The following is a 20,728-nucleotide window of genomic DNA, read 5'->3' on the forward strand; positions in this document are numbered from 1 at the left end:
TTTATATGTATGTAGTGATTACTGGGTAAGCGTAGGTACGATAAAGGAGTTACGATGGAAGTGAATTGTGGTACCACGACGGAAGGATGTGATGGCGATTGTGGAAAGGTCATGTGACTGAGCGCCTCTATATATTTCAGCCCCGTTCTTGCTAATAAATTCAGTTGGTAGTCCAGCCGCTTTCTTTCTGTGTCGATTTTTCCTGTGTGCGTCTTCTTGGCCGGTTAGTCTTACTTCATGCAATGCACCAACTAACCCAACAACGTGTTTTACCGAACCGCAGATCATCGCCAATATATCGCTTCTCGGCCTTTGGCCTAAGATCAAAGTATAGTACTTCTCGGCCTTTTAGCTAAGCCCGTAGGATGAGAGGAAGTCATTTTATCTTGTTCAAGGGGTCATGCTGCCCGTCTAGGGTGCCACCCCCTCCGTTCCTGTTGTACCATCGGTCCTGCTGCCCTAGTGCCTGGCCGCTGCCTGGCGTCCGGGGCTCCTGCTGCTGGCGGCCTGGTGTCCTGCCTCCTGGGTCTGCGAGGTCCTGCTGCTCGTCGTCGTGCCCCGGCGCCTGGCCTGTTCCCAGGTGCCCTGGGCCCCTCCACCTGGCGGACCCCCCCTTCCTAAGGTCCAGCTGCCGGATGCCTGCGGTGCTACGCCGGGTTTCCTGCTTGGCGCCCCGGTCGTGCGGTGATGGACCACCTACCTCCGAGCACTCGGCCTTCCAAGGCCCAGTGCTTCACCTTCAAGTTGCCGGAGCCTGCTCCGGCAGACGGCATCATTGATGCCCTCGAGGGTGTCGTCGGTGTCGGGGGGCTGCAGTACTTGCAGCACCTCGGCGGAACTAAGTTCCTTGCTGCTGTTTCTTCGATGGCGCAAGACACCAATGTTGTTGCCGCGGGATCTGTGCTCGTCGGCAGTCACCATGTGCCGCTGGTGCAGCTTGCTGCTCCAGTGGTTTTTGTTACTGTTTTCAGGCTGCTGCCATGTGTCAGTGAGGATGCCCTGACTGCAGCATTATCGCCATACGGAAAGGTGCAGGCCATCACTGAGCCCGGCATTAAACGGAAGAGCCACGTACGCGAAGGGTGCCGTCTAGTGAAACTGGACATGGTACGAGCCCCACCGAACTTCCTTTCCATCGCGGGCTATCAAGTCATGCTCGATAATCGCGGCATGAAGCGAGTGTGCTCGCGATGGGGAAGAGAAGGTCACTTGGGCGCCGCCTGCTAAGTGACCAAATGCGGAGGCTGTTCCGCGTGCGGCCACAGCACTGAGACCTGCAGTACTGGTCGCAAGCGGTGTAGTAGGGCGCATGCCACTTCAGATTGCGTCCTGCCACGCACGTGCGCAACTGCTGTAGCAGCTGCTGCTGCCGCGCTCCACAAAGGGCCAAGCGGTGCTGCTGACTCTCCGCAGGAACCGTCTGATGGTGACCACGCGTCTCGAGACTCCGAACCCGAAGATAAAGCTTCAACGGTCACCATTGCTGCGGATGAACAAGGAGCAGCGGCCAACCTCGGTTCCGAAGCTGAAGGTCCTGCATACCGGAACTTCCATCCCTGGAGGAAACTTTGTTCGAACCGGAAATGACCGCGGCACAACGGACCTCCGAGGAGGTGTCCGAGTCCCTGACAGAAGACTCTCCGCACCATACACCCACTAAATCGCAGGAGGGATCAGGGAGAGCCAGGAGCGAAGAACGCCCTTTTCCGGGCTCATTAGCGGCTGCAATGCTCCAGCGACACATTAGTGGGGACTCCTCGCTGCGGCCAATACAGAAGATGCCCGGAGCAGAAGAGGACCTTTCAAAGCGGACTCTTTCTTCGGATAGCGGGTCGGGCCCGTGCGGCTCGGCGCCGAAGAAAAAGCCCAAGAAGGTGAGCGGCAGCGAGGCAAGCGAAATGGACACTAGGCCTCCTGAGAATTAAGCCCCATAGCGCCAACAGGAGCGCGACAGGGCCTTAGCGGTCCACATCCCTCCTTTCCGATCTTCAGTGGTCCCGGCGTCTACCCCAAGGGGCCATCAATGGATCTCCACCCCGGCCCGTCAACTCGGGCGGTACGGGGGACCAACGATGGACGGTGTGCGGGTTGGGACTGTGTTGATGCGCGAGTGACTGTGTTTTTTTCGCAGCCGAGTGCACCGACCTAACTCCCTTGCAGCCCTGCCGTTGGCACCGGTTGGCATCGTCTTCCTGCCGCCGCGGGGGCGCCAGCCGTGGTGTCCCATGGATCAGTGAGACCTCTCGTCTGAGTGCCACTACTGCAACGCTGCGCCTTCATGGACTCTACCTGCCGCACCGCGCCGTGAGTGTGTCCGCATTGTTTGTTTTGTAGGTTCTCGGTTTGGCTTGTTATTTGAGTTAATTCAATTTCTTTACATGGCTTCCTTTAAGTTTCTTACTTTTAACGTGTGAGGGTTTCGCAACCCGGACAAGCGGCGCGAAATTATTCATTTTGCGCGTTTAGACGGAATTGATGTTGTATTTTTACAGGAGTGCAATATACGTACTCCATCCGATGGATTATCTTTTCGTTCGCGTTTTCACATTGATGCATTCTTTTCGTTGACAGACTCACGGTGTTGTGGTGTAGACGTTATTTTAGTGACATCCGCGTTTCGCAATGGAGCGCATTGCACATACGGTATTGACGAGCGTGTTATCGCAGTAGACATGTTCTTAGAGAGGCGGAAGACGCGATTCATCCGCGCCTGGTCCGGACGGCATTATGGCGGCCTTCTACTAAAAGCTCTTTAACGTTCTCGGCGACCTAATAACCAGTTTGGTGAACATGGTCATCCGGGATGGAAGGAAACCTGCTTCCTTCATAGCAGGACGTATCATATTGATCCCCAAAGAAGGAGCGTCGCTGTCATCTCCGGATGCATGGAGGCCGATAATGTTACTGAACAGCGACTACAAGTTGATTTCCTCCCTGCTCGCCAAGCGTATCCAGTCACTGCTGGCAGATTTAATCTGCCAATACCAATCGTCGGCGGTACCGGGATGCTCCGTATTTGCAGCTCTCACGTTCACCCGTGATGTGTTTGCATACGTACAAGAAAAAAGAGTGACCGGAGTATTCGTATCTTTGGGTCAAGCCAAAGCATTCGATAGGGTCAAGCGCCCTTATTTATATGAAATATTAAAGTACTATGGGCTTCCCGAAGAATTCATAGGGACCATGAAGCCCTTGTACGAAGATGTGTCATGTGATTTGATATTGAACGGAGAAGCGCTCAACAACTTCGCTGTCACCCGCGGTGTGCGACAGGGTTGCCTATTGTCACCGGCAGTCTTTGTCCTGTCGTTGGACCCACTTCTTCGGCGCGTCCTCAACGAGCGTCGAATCCGTGGCTGTGCCAGGATAGGACAGGGTGAGGTTAAGATAATGGCATACGCACACGACATCTCCTTGTTTGTGCGTGACGGGCAAAGCCTACAGAGTTGCCTGGCAGTTTTCAGGGACTATGCATCGCTCTCGGGAGCGAAACTGAACGCGGGAAAACGTCACGCCCTCCGCTTTGGCGATTTCCAAGAGGCGCTCCAAGAGCCGATTCCCATGGTAGAGGCTGTTAGAGTACTAGGAGTCCCCTTTCAAGAAGGAAACGTATCCCCAACTACTTGGAGCCTAACGATTGATAAAACCAACAGGGTAGTCTCACACGCAGTGCGTTTTGACTTGACTATATGGCCGCCAAAAGCGCGGTTATCAAGAACAGGGTGCTTGCATTCGCGCTCTACGTAACAAGGGTGGCAGTGATGCGAAGACGTACGGCAGGTAGACTCGCCTCCCTAGTAGGCACCTTCCACTGGGGAGGACAGACGGCCCTAGTGGAGCGACATCTGATTCAACTTCCCTGTAAGAGGGGAGGCCTCGAAATACCATGCGTTCAAACGGTTGCGCGCACGGTGATGGCAAAGCTGGTCGTGAGCCTTTTTGAGAAAGAAGTCTGCCTAGGACGGCCCCTACTGCTATACTGGCTTAGCACCGCGAGGAGGGCCTGCACTCCTCAAAGACATTTGGGACCGCAAGCGGAAACGCCACACCCCTTCTACCAGGCCGCAGCCAGGTTCAAAGAAACCCTCAATGTGGACCTGCCAGATGCGAACATAGAGGAGGTGCCGCCAATAGAAATAAGTACCCTCATGGCGTGCGCTCGCCTAAGCGCAGAAGAGGTGGAGCGGACCGAGGCAAAGAGCCGGAGATCATGGGCCACGAGCAAAATGCCTGATCAGGACAAAGACTTTGAGTGGCGACGGCGGTGGGGCGTGCTTCCGACTCGGGACCGTCTCCATCGAAGGGGGTTGTCCCCAAAAGTCAGTGCCCGCAGTGCGGAGCACCGGAGGCAGGAGACCACTTCGCATTTGACTGCCGTGCATCGAGAGTGTTGTGGCGCCTGGTCTATCGCATGTCTTCGGTGCGGGTAAAACAACCGCGGGGTTCATTTGCGCGGCTTGGGATGGAGTGCACACTTTTTGTCTTCTGAAAGCGCCGCTTCCTTGCGGAAGCACGCAGGCAGCCGGCACGAGCCATGTAGTCAGCGCTGAAGAACCTTCGCCTCCTGCTCTGGGAATACCTATCCGAGAGGCCCGAAGTAGACGGAGAGGCGCGATTTCTGCAGCGCTGGCACACACGTTTCTTTGTCGTGAAACCGAACGGGCTAGTCATGCCGGCACTGATATATTGATTACACAGGTGGTGTGTATTTTCCTCTCTTGTGCATTGGGATGGGAAGACTTGTCTTGTACCTTTTGTATCGTATCTTTTGTATCGTTTTGTACAATTTTATGTAAATTGCATGGACGTGCAGGCAGACCCTGCTACTGTGTAAGATTGTTAATATAGCGTGATTTGCATCGTACATATTGTATCGTTTTGTATCTTTTTTATGTAAATTGCATGGAAGTGCAGGCAGACATTGCTACGGGTTAATATGTGATGTAGTGTGTTTTGCACTATATGTACATACGTTTGGAAGTCAATATACTTCTCTTTGTGTAGTAGTAAACCTACGGCTCAGTATATCTTGGCCTTCGGCCAAGTGTAGCGCTTTGATCGATGCTAAGGGTCGGGACTCTACTCAAGGTATCTGGTTCTTAGCACAAGTCTTTACCCATTCCATTTCCGGCAATGATTGGGTTCCTCTTGCTCATCGGATGATTGGGTGCCCTGAACCGCTGGCGTGGGGGAGCGGTGCTCCGGCACCGGACCTTGACGTCACGACACTGCCCGATCGGCTGATCTCTTGTGCGGTTGGGTCTTTTGTATGCCAACGCAATTGGGTCGAGTCTCCCGTTTACATTGACATTCCGAAGTTTTGGTAAACCTGGACATCCCCCCCCCCACCCTTTATGGATGCTCCTGCTCTTGGGGAGCTCATGACAATTTGCTCGTTCCAATGTCCCAGCATTGTCGAAACCACCTTTGTTCTAAAACAGCCTAATATCTGTTACGGGTTCTATTTGTACCCATGATATTAAACTGATTTTTGTAGCGCGGCCGAGCGTTCGGGGCTTTCCCCGCCTCTGCCACGGGTCGACACAGTACTGCACTACTTCCGGGACCAGCCCAGGGTCTCCCCCCTTTTGGGGGGAGTTGGGGGGAGGACAAGCGCAATTATAAAATTAGAAAAACTGCTTTGTTTGATAATTTTTTTTTGCGGACTTTGTTTTTCCGACTTTTTGTTCCGACTTTTTTTCCGACTGCTTTCTGGCTTTCTTTCCCACTTTTACTGCTGTGTGGTTTATTTTACAAAGAGCGCGGTATTATTAGTATATAATTATTTAGGCAACAGTAAATAATTAGTAATTACTGTTTAACTAGCCAATAATGAGTAATAGTTAGGTATTATTCAGCACTTAGTGTATAAATAATATTCAGATAAATATTTACTAGTAAATAGTAACTGATAATTGATTGACATTTTGCCATATAAGGTACGCATTTGAGCATACTATGGTACTGCTCTGTGATTGGTCGAGACCTCCATGACGTCTTCCCGTCTCGACCAATAAGAGCCGCGGCAAAAGCGTGACACTCTTGTTGACGAGAACGATGAGGCAATAAAGGCTTTTGCCATAATAACAGTTGGTGTCTGCAATAAAGTATTGCTTGGAAATCTACAAAACATTCCTGAAAAACACTGTTTTAACAGCGTATATCTGTTGCTTGTTCTACATCAAGTGCTGCAGCGCAACGGCACGAAGCCTAGACAAGAGAATGGGACAGACGCAGCGCTTAACTGACAACATAAGTTTATTAAGGGTGCCAACGCTATATATAATCTGGCACCGCAGAAAAACATGAAATGAAAACATGTGACGGCACAGTCAACCTGTATCTCTCTGATCTCTCTGATATGGCAACGGATGGTGCGCTCACACATTTCGCACCAAGCTGCCTAATTTCCGATGCCTCAATAATCGTCCTTGTTAGCTTATCTTTTCGGGTGGTGACAATCCGGCTTTTGTTCAATAAAGGATAACACGAGCAGTCACGAAAGTAAATTCCTATATGGCACACAGCATTCTTAACATTAGTGCGATGTTCCCTAAGTCTGTCATCCAGACAACGGCCAGTCCGGCCGATTTACGAAGAACGGCAGGAGAGGTGGTTCGAGTAAACAGCATTATTCATACAAGACACATATTTGCTGGGATTATTTTTCTTGAAATTGTTATCATCATCTCTCTTCTTACCAGTTCTATTCACGAGCGAGCACATGGAACTTAATCTGACAGGGGCTGGAAACACCAATTCAACACCACCTCTTTTCCTATTCCTTTCAAGTTATGTGACAAAACATGGATGTATGGTATAACAGCTACGTATAACAGCTCGAGCAAATAAGATTGTTTCTCTCTCTCTCAGCTACCCCCACTTACTCTAGATTTTTATAGCGCTGAAGAAACATCACAGGAAGAAAGACACAAAAGACAGAAGCTGTGGTGTTTCTGTGGTGTTTCTTCGGCGCTATAAAAATCAAGATCATGTACCAACTAACCCGTCAAAAAGTCCCACTTACTCTAAGGGTGTCTGGGAGTGTGCGCATCGTTAAGGGCGCATCAGTAATAATACCTTACAATTTTTAACGGGTGACAACTATTGAGACGTCCGCGACAGGACGTTTGGTGCAATCAAGCTCAGAGGACGGAGAACGAGTTGGAAGAGTTTACGAAGAGGTCGTAAACACGGTAGCAGCAGAGTGATAGCGAGAGGTACCGCGCGAAGGTAGTTGGGAAGGCCCATTTAGCAGTGCTGTGTGATAGCATTAGGCAGTTCAGACTGAAGATGAATCTCAAGGAGATTATTGCATTGGGCCTAGAGAAAGGTCTTAAAGGAGCTGAACTGCGAGAATGGGTGGACCGAAAAGAAAGGGAGGTTCTAGAGCAGGCTAAGGAAGAAAGAGAAGAGGCTCAGAAAGAAAGAGAGAGGCAAAAAAAAGAAAAAGGTAAACAACGAGCCGAAAGAGAAAAAGAATGGCTGAGGAAGCAGGGAGAAAAGGAAAGAGAATTATAAAAGAGAGAGATATTCTTCTGAAGAAGCTAGCTGTGGTTCGGCGTTTGAAAGGTATCACCGAGCCTCTGGAGGTTACCTTTCCTTATATTAGGAGTTACACTGAAACGAGTGAGTCGTTGACAGCCACAGATACTGTGGAAACCATCTCCGGAGGTCACAGTAAAGTTGTGGAGCAGACCGTTCCTGAAGCCGTTATTTGACAGCTCCTCCTCTAAATAAGTCATGCACTCAGACGTGGTGCAGTCCAACGTGGAGCTAGAATCCAGTCCTTCATCATCAGGCGGTGAGCACACGAATCAGGTTTCTGGCTCAACAACTGCCTTCGCAGCTTCGGCGCAAACTGTCATCTCGGAGGGCACATTCTCAATTTCCTGAGATATTTTAGCTCCGGTTCAGTCCTCTATTTCTGAAATTTCTGTTGCAGGAACGGTCTGTTCCACAACCTTACAATGACTTCCGGAGATGGTTTCCACAGCACCTGTGGAAACCATGTGGAACAGACCGTTCCTGCAACAGAAATTTCAGAAAGAGAGGACTTAACCGGAGTTAAAGTTTCTCAGGAAATTGAGAATGTGCCCTCCGAGATGACAGTTTGCGCCGAAGCTGCGAAAGCAGTTGTCGAGTCAGAAACCTCATTCGTGTGCTCATCGCCTGATGATGAAGGACTGGATTCTAGCTCCACGTTAGATTGCACCACGTCTGAGTGCATGACTAATTTAGAGGAGGAGCTGTGAAATAACAGCGAGCACGAAAGCTCAGATGGAGCGGAAGCTAAAGACAGTATTCTTCCAAAAATTCAAGAGCTGGTTTGGAGCGATGGCTCGACTAATGAGGAAGTTCTTCCAACTGAGGAAGATGAGAAAGCCTTTTTCTCAGAGGAGACCATCAGTGCAGATCCTAGACTGATAGATTCAGATATGGAAGAAATCGAGGGTGCACTGCGATGAAAGAATTCAAGGAAAACTTTCAGGAACAAGAAGTAACTAAAAGTGAAGAGAGTATTAGTCTCCAGTAGAAAATGAGTCCTGCTTTAAGAAATTGCGACTGAAAGTCGTAAAGAAAAAGAAGGAAATCGAAAGAAATAATCGAGAACAAAGTGGTTCTCAACGAGATACTCGATCAATAAAATGTTCTGGCTATGCGAGTAAAACCGGAGAAAACGTGCCTCTGCTTATAGTGCGAAAGAAAGTAAAAATGAAAGGAAAAGAATTCAGCACTGCCCAGGCAAGTGAAATAGACCGAGGCAGGTCCAGAAGAAAAACAAAGCTGAAGCGTCTGAAAGACTGGAAGCGCAAGCGTAAAGAGAGCAGCCAAGACAAAAAAGGAACGAGACAACCGACAAGAAATAGTACTAAGCATGCTAGCGCCAGCACTGTCCGCAAGCATCATATTGGCAGCACGAATGACCAGGGTCAAATTTCCAACCCGGAAGCAAAACTGAGTAAGAATCGAGACAGGAGCGAGAACAACTTGCGATGGAAAAGGCTCATAGTAAAAGGAAAAAGAGCCGAACTCGCGAGAGGAGGAAACAACAGAGTCTCGTGAAAAAGAGAGCTTGCTTATCTCAAAGATGGAGACGAACTGCTGTGTTCCAAGGAGGAGGTGACACACGAGTGTGCAAATATAGGCGAAGCTATTCCTTGAGTTTGACGACTTCTGATTGGAAAAAAAATCTGCGCTTCTGTGTTGCTAAATTTTCATGTGTATCTTGACAACAGTGCGTTGTTATGTTTGTGAAAATCATGGCGTTGATGTCTGAATTTTGTAATGTGTGGCTGCAATTTGTGAAATTTGTGCAATGTATGTGGGTGACGTGGACATTTCCCCAATGTAGTTAGTGAGCGCATGCATGTGCGCGCGATGTTCGTGCGTATGGAGAATATTGTAGGACAATATTCTTTAATGGAGGGGCAGTGTCACGAAATCGGCGCACATTTTTATAAAGCCGGCGCGGCACGAGCCCCGTGCGGCGCCGCATCAAAAATTTCCGCAAGGTTGTAGAAAAACCTCCTTCCCCGCGCGAGAGAGCACGTAGCTTTGTACGCGTCGCCGTCACCCTCTTTCTCCTCACCCGGCGATGACGGTGATCCATCAGTCTGGAAAATTCCAGCTGTCTCCAGAACCTTCGGCGGCGCCTGACCAATGACGACGCGCGGCTCGACGGGAGGAAAAGGGAGCGCTCTAACCAGCGAAGCTACGAGTGTGTGCGCGCTAGCCTTAGCGCGCCTTAACAGACAGACGCGGCGCGCCCAATTTATGCAGACCGCGCCGCTTGTATAGTCAGTCAGTCTGTGGTTGCGGCGTGTTCGCTGGTGCTTCGGCTGGACTCTCGGGGATCAGCCGCTGCTGGCAAGCCCCCGGACCTGCGAAGGAGCGGCGCTCGTCTTGCATGGCGGCCACATCGTGACTCTCGAGGCGTCGGACTGCAACAGTACCCGGTGAACAATTTGGTGTTTGTTTATGCGACTGTCGTGTTTGATCTGTGTTGTAAAGCCTCTGTGTTATTGAATACCTCTGTAGTTGCATGCTTAGCGTTTGTTTTTCTGTGAACCTCTCGTCTCTGCAATTTTAGTGTTTGTGTATTCCTCTGTATCGACTCTTGCAGTGTATAAAATGTGTTTTGTTTGTTACTTCTGACTCTGACCCTCACTCTGGCTTGAACCGGCGAGAGCTGGGCACCAATCGGCCACTCCCTTCTGTCACTACAAGGTAGTTGCATTCCGGCTGAGCTTGCCCCGCAGGTCGAGGGCCTCTCCTTTGCTACCGGAACAGCTACCCCCATTCACTCTAAGGGTGCCTGGGAGTGTGCGCACCGTTAAGGGCGCATCGTTAATAATACCTTATAATTACTAACGGGTGACAAAGTGAAATGAATTCTAGGCCTCCCGAGAATTAAACACCATGGCGCCAACAGGAGAGAGACCGGGCCGTAGCGGTCCGACTCCCTCTTTTCCGGTCTTCAGTGGTCCCGGCTTCCACCCCAAGGCGCCATCTAGGGATCACCATCCCAGCCCGTCGACTCGGGCGGTACGGGGGACGAACGATGGATGGTGTGCGGGTTGGGAATGGGTTGGCGCGCGTGTGACTGTGTGTTTTATCCGCAGCCGAGTGCACTGACCGGACTTCCTTGCTGCCCAGCCGTAGGCGCCGGTTGGCATCGTCGTCCTGCTGAGTTTTCAGTTCAATCTATATTTTTTGACATGCCTTCCTTTCCGTTCCTTACTTTTAATGTGAGAGGGTTTCGCAACACAGACAAGCAGCGCGAAATTATTCATTTTGCGCGATTACGCGGAGTTGATGTTTTATGTCTACAGGAGTGCAATATACGTACTCCTTACGATGTATTATCTTTTCGTTCATGTTTTCACATCGATGCATTCTTTTCCCTGACAGACTCACGGTGCTGCGGTGTAGGCGTTATTTTGTCACCCGCGTTTCGCAATAGAGCGCATTGCACGTACGGTCCTGACGGTCGTGTTATTGCAGTAGACATGTTCTTAGATGGGCGGAAGACGCGATTTGTGAACGTGTATGCTCCAATCACAAGAGCACTAACAATAACTAACAAATATCGTTCTAATTACTGAAACATCGCTTACTTCCACCACACCTCATGACTGTATTATTCCTCTAGGATACACCATATTTAGATGGGACAGAGATACTCGCGGTGGGGGCGTGGCAATCGTAGTTAAATCATCTCTCAAGGCGGCACAGGTGGACTGCAGTATATCGGAATCGGTCTGGTGCAGAATACACTTAAAGACATCACGTATTTTGTTGGAACTATTTACCGGCCGCCTAACACACCCCCTGATTTCCTCGATGAATTGAGGCTGTTTCTATCCGCGCATGCACACGCCGATGCACGGTTGGTAAGGGCTGGTGATTTTAACCTCCCGCACATTGACTGGGATAATATGTCACCTGGACACATAGAGACTTCGAGTGCAGAAAAACTGTTAGAACTTTTATTGTTGTATAACTTAAGACAAATTGTCTACGAAAATACTAGAGTGAAACTTTATTCTCAGTCTTTACTTGATCTTGTATTTGTTTCAAATAAAGTCGGCGATTGCGAACTGACTGTCATGGATGGCTTATCAGATCATAAGATGATTTTGCTTAATGTACCAGTTAACAAAAGCAATTGCACAGAGCCTTCCCCTCAGGTGCTAGTGAAAGATTACGCACGGGCGGACGACACATCTATATTGGATTACTTAGAAATTTCTTTTAGTGGATTTGAGTCAGCCCTCGAGCAGGGATCCCTGGAGCACTTATGGCAGCGGTTTAAAAATATAATAAAATTTTGCGTGGATCGTTTTATTCCCACATGGCGCAAGAAGAATACGGAAACACAACCCGTGGATAACCAGAGATATCATACACATGAAACGTAGACTACATAGATTACGTAAGAAGCAAGTTACTCCTGCCACCCTGATAGAACTACGTCACAGGACAAAAGCTGCTGTATCAGCATCGAAGCAACGCTTCTTCGATGAAACATTAACCGGCTATCTCAAAACCTCTCCTGATAAATTTTGGCGATATTTAGGTAAAAAAGCTGAAGGTATAAACCAGATCAAACTGGGAAAAACAATTTTAACTGCAAACTTGGAGATAGTGGACGGTTTTAATAAATTCTTTCAAACCGTCTTCACGAGATCTGCCGGAAACTTTAACACTGATCACTTAGATTTAGCACGGGCAAAAGACTGTACAATGGAAAACATTTCTTTCACGCAAAGGGGCGTACTTCAGCTATTATTAGATTTAGATGCGAAGAAGGCAGGTGGTCCCGATGGAATACCCACTGAATTTCTGAAAAGATATGCCGAATGGGTGTCTTTTTACTTGGATGCCATTTTTGACAAATCGCTCCAAGTGCATTCCGTACCAGAAGATGGGCGTTGTGCTGCCGTTATTCCCATATATAAAAATGGCAGCCGAATGCTCGTAACCAACTATCGACCTCTGTCGCTTACCTCAGTTTGTTGCAAACTCATGGAACACATCATAGCAAAACATATCACTGTGTACCTGAGGGTAATGGATTACTAAATGAGCACCAGCACGGTTTTCGACGAGGGCTCTCAACGACCACGCAACTTATAGAAACTATCAATGATTTTGCAAAGGCTTTAGATGACCGTCAGCAGATTGACATTATATGTGTAGATTTCGCGAAAACCTTTGATAAGGTGCCGCACAATGACTTGCTTCTTAAACTGCATGAAATAGGCATTAATTATGAGGTTCTGAAATGGATTAAGGCCTACCTGTCTGGCCGTAAGCAGGTTGTACGTGTTAACACCTGTGATTCTGGATTATTGGATGTGCACTCGGGCGTACCACAAGGGTCTGTGCTCAGACCATTGCTTTTTCTCGTCTATATAAATGAAATTGTTCCTGCTGTTGAGTTGCCTGTAAAAATTAAACTTTTTGCTGATGATTGTTTAGTTTATTGAGCAGTATCTTCTATGGAAGACCAGATTAAAATTAAACAATGCCTCAGTGCTTTCAATGACTGGTGTCAAAAATGGAAAATGCAAGTTAATTACGGTAAAACAACTTTCACACATACTACTAGAAAGAAAAATCCACTTACCTTTCTGTTCTCTATAGGTAATAATTACTTGACAAATGTGTCTAGCTTTAAATATTTGGGTATAACTATTGCACATGATTTAAATTGGCGCTTGCATGTTGAAGCGATTTCATCGACTGCTTTTAAAAAGCTATGTTTTTTGAGAGCGAAATTGTCGAGGGCACCAAGGGATGTGAAGTTATTGTCATATAAGACATTCATTCGACCAGTGCTCGAGTATGCTTCAGCAGCCTGGAATCCTCACCAAAAGGTACTGCAAGACAATCTCGAGAAAATGCGACTTGCGGCAAGCTTTATCTGTGGCAGATATAGGAGGACTGATTCTGTCACTGAAATGTTGCACTCCTTGAGCCGTTAGAAACGCGAAGAATAAAGCAAAGGTTGACAGTACTGCACCAAATACTGCATGACGATTTAAAGATAAATAAAGAAATGTACTTCCACCCACCTGCTAAGCATAGCGCCAGGTTGAATCATAATGCAACCATACGGCCGTACTTCGCTCGCACTAACGTATTTCGCTTTTTTTTTTCCTGACGCGATAGAGCTCTGGAATAAATTGCCTACTCATATTGTACAAAGTGCCAGTAAAACAGCATTCCAGAAAAGTCTAGACCAATACTTTAATGAACGCTTACATGTCGTCCCCCGTGCGTCGCGTACTATTTATTACTTTGTATGTGCTTTTTTGCTTTCTGTGTCATTTGATCCAGCTCAGCAGCTTTCTGAGATGTTGTTTGTATAATTGTAACTCAAAGTGTTTGTTACTGTGTTCTGTCATTTGAAATTTTAGATGTGTTATTGATTTTATGTGTATTGTTGATTCCCTCCCTGTCATGACCCTCAGTAAGGGTTAACAGTATGAATAAATAAATAAATAAATAAATAAGTTTTTTAAAATCTATCGCACCCCTTTCAAGGAATCCCACCCCTCTTGTGTTGGGAGATTTTAACTGCGTTCTCGACTCGGAGCGGGATATTAGACGACTAGGTCAGGGCGCATCCTGTTAACACGGAAAAGAGCTAAAAAAACTCGTGCGCCAGCTCCACCTCTCGGATGCGTGGGCGGAACTGCATGAAGAAGAGTTTGTTGCCACATGCACGAGCAACCGCAGCTCTAGTCGCATAGACCAGATCTACGTTCCACCTTGTCTGACGCCCCTCCTGGTTTCTTGCGAAGTGTTACCTCTCCCGCAAGACATTTCTAGCCTGGGTGACAACGCACCTGTCATGGCCACATTGAAATGTTCGGCAGGCCGCTTGAGACGTCCAACTCTATGGCGCATGGATGCGTCATTGATGCTGGACACCAAGATGTCAGCAACATTCGGGCGGAAATATGCAGCTCTGTTGCAAACATCAAACAGTTGTCACCCGAGGTGCGGGACAACCTGAAAATGGAATGGCGGCCAATCTTCGTTCGGGCAGGCAAGATGATAGGAGCACGGCACACCGCCGCACTAAACGAAGTGCTGAGATGAATAAGATGGTACAAAGAGCCGACGAGATAACGTTTGCCATGCGGGAGTACCTGGACACCTTGAGAACTAGACACCATCGTATCCTGCAAGATGGGTCTCAAAATGCTCAAAGCAGGGATGTGTTGCTCACAGCCGAGTGAACGGCTGATTTGATGCACAGCCGGAGCACACTTAGGCACGACAACCGAACGGCGCGGGTGGAGAGCGTGGAATTGAGCAACGGCCCAATGTCCGAGGATCCGGCCGTAGTCGCTCAAGTCTTCTGTGAACACTTTGCCTCGCTATTTACATCGGATCTCCAAATTGAAGCCGACTGGCACGCAGAAATCACAACCTTCTGTGACACCTTACCGGCACTGCCCGAGGCCGAGGGTGCAGCGATTTATGCACCAGCATTGTGCACGGAAGTGTTCCAGGTTCTACGAGACATGACGCATTCATCTGCGCCTGGTCCGGACGGCATTATGGCTGTTTTTTTACTCGGGGTTCTTTGACGTTTACGGCGGCCTATTAATGAGTTTGGTGAACATGGTAATCCGGGATGGAAGGAAACCTGCTTCCTTTACAGCAGGACACATCATTTTGATCCCCAAAGAAGGAGCGTCGCTGTCATCTCCGGATGCATGGAGGCCGATAACGCTACTGAACAGCAATTACATGCTGATCACGTCCCTGCTTGCTAAGCTTCTCCGGCCAATTCTGGCAGATCTAATCTGCCCATTCCAATCTTCGGCTGTAGCAGGACGCTGTGTGTTTGCAGCTGTCACGTTCACTCGAGACGTGTTTGTACACGCGCAAGAAAAAAACTAGTGAGCGCAGGGTTCGTATCTTTGGATCAAGCCCAGGCATTTGATATGGTCGAACAACCGTATATATATGAAGTCTTAACATGCTACGGGCTTCCCGAAGAATTTTAGGGACCATGAAACACCTGTATTAAGATATGACATGCAATTTGGTACTGAACGGAGAAGCGCTCCCTAATTTTTCTGTCACCCGAGGCGTGCGACAAGGCTGCCCATTATCTCCAGCACACTTTGTCCTGTCGCTGGAACCGCTGCTGCGGCGCGTCGTCAACCAGCGTCGCATTCGCGGCTTTCCCGGAATAGGACAGGATTCTGTTAAGATAATGGCATATGCAGATGACATCTCCTTGTGCACGACGTGCAGAGCCTACAAAGTTTCCTGACAGTCTTCAGGGACTATGGATGCTCTCGGCAGCGAACCTTAACATGGGGAAGCGTCACGCCCTCCGCTTTGTCAGGTTCCAAGAGGCGCACCCGGAGCCGCTCCCTTTTGTAGAGGCTGTCAGTGTATTAGGAGTCCTCTTTCAAGGAGGCGTATCCCCAAGGACTTGGAACCTGGCGATTGATAAAACCAGCAGGGTACTCTCAAACGCAGAGCGATTTGACCTGTCCATGGCTGCCAAAGTCACAGTTATCAAGAACAGTGCGTTTGCCTTCGCGCTCTATGTAGTAATGGTGGCAGTGATGCCAAGACGTACGGCAGGGAGGATCGCCTCCCTAGTAGGCACCTTCCTCTGGGGAGGACAGACGGCCCTAGTGGAGCGAAATCTTGTTCCACTTTCCTGTAACAGAGGAGGACTTGAAATACCATGCGTTCGAATGGTCGCGCGGACTGTGATGACTAAGCCGCTCATGAGCATTTGGAAAAAGACGATTTCCCAGTACGGCCCCTACTGCTATACTGGCTTAGTACCGCGAAGACAGCCTTCACTCCTCAGATACATTTAGGACCCCAAGCAGAAACGCCACACCCCTTTTACCAGGCGGCCGCTAGGTTCAAAGAAATCCTAAATGTGGACCTGCGGGATGTAAACAGAGCAGGTGCTGCCTAAAGAAATAAGTGCCCTCATGGCGTTCGCTTGCCTCAGCGCAGAAGAGGTGGAGCGGACTGAGGCAAAGAGCTGGAGATCATGGGCCACGAGACAAATGCCTCACCAGGTCAAAGACTTGATCAGGCATTTGTACAAGTCTTGGCGACACGAGACGGCGGTGTGGCGACGGCGGTAGGACGTGCTTCCGAAACGAGACCGTCTCCACCGATGCGGGTTGTCACCAACAGTCAGTGTCCGCAGTGCGAAGCACCAGAGGTAGGCGACTATTTCGCGTTTGAGTTCTGTGTATCAAACGTTATGTGGCGCATGGTTTACCGTATGGTTTCTGTTCGGGCAAAACAACCGCGGGAATCATTTGCGCGGCTTGTGGTGGCAAGCACACTGTTTAATAATACCGTTTCTTGGGCTACTTGGTTCATATTTGTACTGTGAAAAACTGCGCCGAAATAAACACACCACAAGAAAGACGACGTCGTCTTTCTTGTGGTGTGTTTATTTCGGCGCAGTTTTTCACAGTACACACGGTTCGTCCTGTGGAAGTGCCGCTGCCTTGCAGAAGCACACAGGCAGCCGGCACAAGCCATGTACACAGCGCTGCAGAACTTTCGCCTCCTGCTCTGGAAAAACCTATCCGAGCATCTCGAAGTATCGAAGCAGACGGGGAGCCGCGGTTTCTGCAGCGCTGGCACACAAGTTTCTTTGTCGTGAAGCCGGACGGGCTGGCCATGCCGGCATTGTTATATTGATTAGACAAGCGGTGTGCATTGGACTGAAATTTGTATTGGTGTGCATTCCCCCCTCTTTTACTTTCCTATGATCGGGATGGCAAGACTTGATTTGTACCTTTTTGTATTTGTATCTTTTTATATTTTGATGTAAATTGCATGGAAGTACAGACAGACCCTGCTACGGGTTCAGATTGTTAATATAGTATAATTTTCACCATACGTATTGTATCTTTGTATATTTTTGTATCTTTTATGTAATTTGCATGGAAGTGCAGGCAGACCCTGCTACTGGTTGGGATTGTTGATATAGTGTTATTTGCACCATATGTATGTTTGTAAGTCAATACACTTCTCTTTGTATAGCACTGGACCTACGGCTCAATGTATCTCGGCCTTTGGTGAAGTGTAGTGCTTTAATACCTTCTTCAGCAAACGGAAAAACCGGAAATGGACATGGAAAAGTCCTAACGGAAAGACTAAAAATGAAACCGACTTCATAATGTGTTCAACCCTCGCCGTTATGCAAGATGTAGAGGTAATCGGGAAAGTGCGATGCAGTGACCACAGAATGGTGAGGTCCCGAATTAGCCTAAATCTGAAGAAGGAACGCAGCAGATTAGTAAGAAAGAAACCCATCAACGAATTAGCGGTGAGGGGGAGGGCAGAAGAGTTCAGGATCTCGCTACAGAATAGGTATTCAGCTCTAACTGAAGATGGCGACATTACCCTAGAAGCAAGGAACAATAATTTCAGAGATATCATTACTGAGTGCGCGGTAGAAGTCGGCGGCAGGATAGTTAGAGAAGCTACCGGTAAGATGTCTAAGGAGACGAAAGATTTGATTAAGAAACGCCAGAGTATGAAAGCTTCCAATCCAACAGACCAGATCGAATTGGCCGAGATATCAAAGCTAATCAATAAGCGCAAGGTGGCCGATATAACGAAGTATAACATGGAGAAAATTGAGCATGCTGTAAAGAACGGGGGAAGCCTTAAAGCGGTAAAGAAGAAATTGGGCATAGGCAAAAACCAGATGTATGCGATAAGGGACAAGCCGGGCAAGGTTATCACTAATATGGAAAAGATAGTCAAAGTAGCCGAGGAGTTCTATACAGATCTCTACAGTAGCCAAAGTAGTCAGGACCGTAATGAGATTGGCGGTAGGGAAAAACAGTCAGACGTTCCACCAGTGATGAAGGACGAAGTCAAGAAAGCACTAGAAACTATGAAAAGGGGGAAATCAGCTGGAGAGGATCAGATAACTACAGATTTGCTGAAGGACGGGGGGGGGGGGGGATATCGTGCTAGAAAAACTGGCCACCCTGTATACGCAGTGCCTGGTGTCATCGACGGTACCAGAACCATGGAATAATGCAAACATTATCCTCATTCACAAGAAAGGGGACTCTAAGGACCTTAAAAATTACAGGCCAATCAGCTTACTGTCAGTTACGTATAAGGTATTTACTAAAGTAATCGCTCATATAATCAGGACAACCTTAGACTGCAATCAAGCAAAGGATCAAGCAGGGTTTCGGAAACGGTACTCTACTATCGATCATATGCATACCATAAATCAAGTGATAGAAAAATTCTCCGAATATAACCAGCCCTTATACATAGCATTCATTGATTACGAAAAAGCATTTGACTCAGTTGAAACCTCGGCGGTGATGCAGGCATTGCGAAATCAGGGGTTAGACGAGCCGAACGTGAAATTGCTGGAAGATATATATAGTGGCTGCACAGCAACCATAGTTCTGCATAAAGAAAGTAACAAAATTCCCATAAAGAAAGGTGTTAGGCAAGGAGACACAGTCTCCCCAGTACTATTCGCGGCTTTTTTAGAGGAAGTATTCAGAGAGTTGGAATGGGAGCAGTTAGGGATAAGGGTAGATGGAGAATACCTCAGTAATCTGCGATTTGCTGATGACATTGCCTTGCTAAGCAACTCGGGGGATGAACTGCAAATAATGATTGATGACCTAGACAGGAAAAGTAGAAAGGTAGGCTTGAAAATCAATATGCTGAAAACTAAGGTAATGTTCAACAGCCTCGGGAAGGAACAGCAGTTTACATTAGGTAGCGAAACACTGGAAGTAGTAGGCGAATATGTGTACTTAGGACAGGTAGTAACCGCAGATCCGGACCATGAAAAGGAAATAAGAAGAAAAATAAGATTGGGATGGAGCGCATTCGGCAAGCAGTCGCAGATTATGACTGGCAGCTTACCGGTATCGCTCAAGAGGAAAGTATACAGCAGTTGCATCTTGCCTGTACTCACCTATGGGGCTGAAACGTGGAGGCTAACCAAGAGAATTCTACTTAAGTTGAGGACAACCCAGAGGGCTATGGAACGAAAAATGGTAGGGGTAGCATTAAGAGATAGAAAGCGTGCAGAGTGGGTCAGAGAAATATCTCAAGTTATCGACATTCTAGTAGAAATTAAGAAGAAAAAATGGACATGAGCAGGACATGTATTGCGAAGAGATGATAACCGATGGTCGCTTAAGGTAACAAACTGGGTTCCAAGGGAAGGAAAGCGTATCAGGCGGCGGCAGAATGTTAGGTGGGCTGATGAGATTAAGAAGTTCGCAGGGGTCAAGTGGATGCAGCTAGCACAAAACCGGGTTAAGTGGAGAAATATGGGAGAGGCCTTCGCCCTGCAGTGGGTATAATCAGGCTGATGATGATGATGATGATGAGTGCTTTGATGGATTCTAGGGGTGTGGACTCTGCTTAAGGTCTCGGTTCTTAGAACCAGCCTGTAACCATTCCCTTTCCGGCAAAGCATGGGTTCCCCTTGCCCATTGGATGATTGGGTGCCTTGAACGTCTGGCGTGGGGGAGCGGTGCTCCGGCACCGGACCTTCACGTCACGACACGGCCCGATCAGCTGATCTCTTGTGCGGCTGGGTCTTTTGCATGCCAACGCAATTGGGATGAGTCTTCCATTTGCATTGATATTCCGAAGACATGGTAAACCTAGAGATGCCCCACTTATGGATGCACCTGCTCTAGGGCAGACCATGACCATTTTCTCGTTCCAGTGTCCCAGCATTGTCAAAAGCCACCTCTTTTCTTAACAGCTGAATATCTGTTACGGGTTCTAATTGTACCCATGATATTAAACTGATTTTTGTAACGCGGCGGAGCGTTCGGGGCTTTCCCCACCTCCGCCACGGGTCGGACCGGTACTGCACTACTTCCGGGACAAGCCCAGTGACTCCCCGTTGTTGGGGGAAGGACAATCGCAATTCCAAGGTGAAAACAAGTAATTTGTTTTTCACCCGAGTTCGCTTCTTTCTGTATGCTTCACACAGTAATCTTGTCATTGCGCCTGTCCTATTGCATTGCTGGGCGCCTCGTGCGCGCATTGACACTTTGGGTTACTTTTCCGTGCGTCATTATGTGTGGGTCTATTGTTTGGGGTGCTAAGGCGTGGTTTGATTAAGAATCCCCTCTGAGGGATGTGTCGTCACCTGGCAAATCATGTAAGAAGTGCTACTACCGAAAATTGGTGGACC

General features: G+C 48.3%; 1 non-coding gene and 1 pseudogene across 1 annotated transcript; both read left to right on the top strand.

Moving 5' to 3' along the window:
* Window positions 1–5,406: 5,406 nt before the first annotated feature.
* Window positions 5,407–5,580, top strand: LOC146171052 (U2 spliceosomal RNA; annotated as a pseudogene).
* Window positions 5,581–20,241: 14,661 nt separating this feature from the next.
* LOC146171053 (U2 spliceosomal RNA) lies at window positions 20,242–20,429 on the top strand. The gene has a single exon (XR_014702937.1). It is a non-coding gene; the product is annotated as a U2 spliceosomal RNA (small nuclear RNA).
* Window positions 20,430–20,728: the final 299 nt, after the last annotated feature.

This window comes from Amblyomma maculatum, unplaced genomic scaffold (assembly GCF_055883805.1).
Source record: "Amblyomma maculatum isolate TAMU_Amacu unplaced genomic scaffold, ASM5588380v1 scaffold_23, whole genome shotgun sequence".
Taxonomy (NCBI): Eukaryota; Metazoa; Arthropoda; class Arachnida; order Ixodida; family Ixodidae; genus Amblyomma; species Amblyomma maculatum.